A 3,937-nucleotide genomic window follows, 5' to 3' on the forward strand; every position below is an offset into this window, starting at 1 on the left:
AGAAATCTAGTACGGGCATGAAAGTGAGCTCGGTGAGCGATAGTGACATGGATGCGGATGCGGACATCGTGCTGTCCATTGATGATGAGGACGGAAGAGTGAAGGGGCCTATTGGCTCCGTCATGATTGGTGCGGTAGAATTGCCATTTACGGCTGATTCTGGTTCCCCTCTTACCCTGATCTCTGATAGGACATTTGATTTGAAATGGCAGGATGTACGACTGCATGAGACGGATGTGAATCCAAAGGCCTTCGGGGAACATGACATATTGATGAGGGGGTACTTCTGGGACTCCCTCACCTTTCGAGGGCACACGGTGAGAACGAAGATATATGTGGCTGAAAAAGGGAGGAGCCTTGTGGGGTGGAAGGACCTGGCGAAGCTGGGTGTGATGCTAGTCCCTGGGGCAGAAGATCCCATAGTTCTGAGGGATGATTGGGTCAATTACGTGCAGCCTGAGGATTTGCATGAAGGATTAGCTGAGGTTCTCGACAAATTTGATTCCGTTTTCGAAAACAAGGTAGGGTGTGTAAGAGGATTTGTGCATGCCATACGGTTGAAAGAGGGTGCCATGCCAATTAAGCACAAGGTCAGAACGATTCCCCTTTCGGTCAGGGGGGAGCTGAAGGCTGTTCTGGATAGGCTGAAAGTAGAAGGAGTAATAGAGGAGGCAGGCGCATCAGAGTGGGTGTCCGCAATAGTGGTGTCCAAGAAGAAGAGGACAGGGGACATTCGGCTGTGTGTAGACCTGCGATTCTTGAACAGAAATATCCTGGTGAACTGCCATCCTCTGCCCAACATTCAGGAGATATTATCTTCCACATCAGGATCGAGGTTCTTCACCCTGATAGACCTGAAGTCCGCATATCACCAGGTATGTCTCACGGAGGATTCCAAGGAATTGACCACCTTTATTACCCCGTTTGGAGCATACAGGTACGTCCGTCTTCCATTCGGCCTTGCATCGGCCTCGGGCGTCTTAAAAAAGCTGATGGACCTTCTCTTCTGCGATATGAAGGGAGTTGAAGCCTTCCAGGACGACATTCTGATACACACGGAAGATGAGGAGGGGCACCTGGAACTGCTAGGCAGAGTGCTGGAGGTGCTAAAAAAAAGGGGGATGACGGTCTCCAAGGACAAATGCAAGTTCATGGAAGGGAAGATCGAATACTTAGGGCATGTGCTTACCCCAAATGGCATTGCGCCTAAAGATGACTTAGTGAGGGCCATACGAGATGCCCCCTGCCCAGGAGACAAAGACGCCTTGCGACCGTTCCTGGGACTCTATTCCAAGTTCATGCAAGGATACGCGACCACAGTGGAGCCTCTAAGGAAACTGCTGCAGAAGAACGAAAAATACACGTGGACACAGGAACAAAGCGCTGCCTTTGAATCCGTCAAGCAGGCAATCGCCGCGGCTCCAGTATTACAGCCGTACAACAAGGATCTCCGGAACGTGATCACAGTTGACGCTAGTGCCAAGGGTATCGGCGCAGTGTTTTGCCAATTCCAAGGGAAGAAGGAGAACACAGTCGCATTCATATCCCGGTCATTGAGCGAAACAGAGAAGCACTACAGCACCTTCGAGCGGGAGACGCTCACGTGCGTCTGGGCCGTGGAGAAGCTGAGGAACTATCTGTGGGGCAGGGAGTTCGAACTGGTCACTGACCACAAACCCTTGATATACATGATGGATGGTGAAGGACGTGGCAATGGCAAAGCCAGCTCGAGGCTCCTACGTTTACTGTCCAGGTTGCAAGAATATCACTTCACCATTAGACACATCAAGGGCGGCCTCAATTGCAGGGCGGATTGCCTATCGCGCATGCCGGTCACGGGTGAGGAGGACGGTTCCCTGGATGACACGGAATGCGTGGTGGCAATGGTGGACGCAACAGCCATTTGCGAGGGATCCATATCTGAGGAAGAGTGGTTGACAGCTCAGGAGAAGGACATGACTATTCGAAGGGTGATGGACCACATGACGGCTCATTGGCCCCCGGTCCGGAACTTGCACGGAGCACTCAGGAGTTTCCAACAGGTTAGCTCTGAACTCACCATTGAGGGCGGCTTTGTGAAGAGACACGATCTGTTTGTGTGAGAAAGCATGGCGCGGCTTGGCGGATGCCGAAGGACAGAATGGTAGCAGGCCCGAACCTGCGAAGAGCGACAGTCACAGCGTAATGAGCTCAGGCCAAGAGGGTACAGGCGCTGGCAGGGTGGGTTCACCCCAGTATATTACTCCGAGCAGGCCAATGAGGCATATCCGAGTTCCCAAGAGGTTCGAAGATTTTGTTATGAGATGAAGTTCCATAGGTTTATGTTTCTGTTAAAAGGGGAGATGTCGTACGTGAGTTAACGTACGAGACGCGGGGGCAGAAGGTAGTCCTTCCTCTATGTTAGGTCGCCTCCTGACGTCACAGCCAATCCGGATCGTGGATGGTTGTGACGTCGGGGGGCGGCGCGATGAGGACAAAAAGCGGAGTGCGCGGACTCGGGCTGGAGGTGGTGCTCCCGGCGGCTCCTCGTGGGCCTTATTGTTTGTGGCAAGAAAATAAAGAGTGATTTAATGCAACGCAATCGCCTCGATTCCTTCATTGCTGCCACTACAGCGGCTCCATTCAACAGGTACAGAGTTAAAAGAGCCGACATTACACTTGAACAGGGAAACTACTGGGGGGAGGGCTGGGGGGGTGCAGCCTTTCCTGTCACGTGACCTATGACGAAATTTACATACCCATAATTCCTGTCACTTATGAGTTCGCCTGTTGTTTTCTTTTTTGTGGCAACGTTTTATCAATGTATCAGCTTAACAGTTATTATAAATTGGTTGTGTTTCAAAGGGTTTTCTACTATGAAATTCGTAAGTGAAATCGGCCTAACAGTCTGCAGAAGGGTGTTTAGTGGCGGCACAGACAGGGGGGCCTGAAGTGTATACTCTGGTTTCTCTTCAAATCGAATAAATCTTTCGCCTTTTACTAAAGATTTCCGTGGAGAGGAACATTTAAGAGTTTCACTCAATTTTTTAAAGCCTTGCTAAACGCAAGTTAACGAGTAGGTAGTTTGTGGTTTTTGTAATGTTAGGTATTGTGGGGGATTAGGTATAGGAATGCTGGCTTTTGGATTAAAAGTGGAGAGAAGATTGGGTCTTCGGTGGGGGTACTGTTTTAGTGAGGGAGGGGCAGGTGGTTGGGTTTTAGGGCAGGTGCTGCTTGAGGGGGTAGTGGGCCTGGGGGGTATTGTTTTAGGGAGGGGGGGAGGAGGAGGGTGTGGGGTGGTTTTCAGGTTAAATAGGAAGGGGGTTTAGGCTTGGGGGAACTGCTTTTGGGGGGTTAGGTTTTAAGGCATGGGGTCGTTTTAGATTAGGATTAGAGCGACGGATTGGGTCTGGGGGTACTGTTTTAGGTAGGGTTGGGGTTAGGTTTTAGGGTGGGGGTGGTTATTGGGCTGGGGGGGATTGGGCCTTTGGGGGGAAATCTTTACCACGCATTTGCCTTTAAAACACATGCTTTTACAACATAATTCATTGTAAAGGCACGCATGTTCAGGTATATGCGTGGTAATGACATTCTTGTAACGCACTCGTGGTAACGGCGTGCTTTGCAATGGAATATGTGGTTCTGACATACAACCGCCCATCACTATCACTCGTTCATGGGCTTGCCTTTTGGAAATCCTTTGTTATCATTGGAAAATGCTCTACGTTTGGCCCTCCTTGGGACGGTTTTGTTACCGCCTTAGACACCGGCCGTTACAGGGATAATTGCATGTTTGCTGGTACGTTTGATTGCAAGCGAACTTTCTTTCCCTTTTGTGTCTCTCCTTCACGCTCATGGCAGCTGTGGCGCTTTGAATCAGCTAGCTTCTGTCAACTGTTTTATTTTTCATTTTCAATTTATGTGGCAAGAAAAGTTAATTTCGGAATTTACAAAGCTA

The 3,937-nt window shown here is 50.0% G+C and overlaps 1 non-coding gene across 1 annotated transcript; it reads left to right on the plus strand.

The window, feature by feature from the left end:
• Positions 1 to 2,935: 2,935 nt before the first annotated feature.
• LOC138294273 (U5 spliceosomal RNA) lies at positions 2,936 to 3,050 on the plus strand. Its single transcript, XR_011203313.1, has one exon. It is a non-coding gene; the product is annotated as a U5 spliceosomal RNA (small nuclear RNA).
• The last annotated feature ends 887 nt before the right edge of the window (positions 3,051 to 3,937 follow it).

This window comes from Pleurodeles waltl, chromosome 4_2, assembly GCF_031143425.1.
Source record: "Pleurodeles waltl isolate 20211129_DDA chromosome 4_2, aPleWal1.hap1.20221129, whole genome shotgun sequence".
In the NCBI taxonomy this organism is placed as follows: domain Eukaryota; kingdom Metazoa; phylum Chordata; class Amphibia; order Caudata; family Salamandridae; genus Pleurodeles; species Pleurodeles waltl.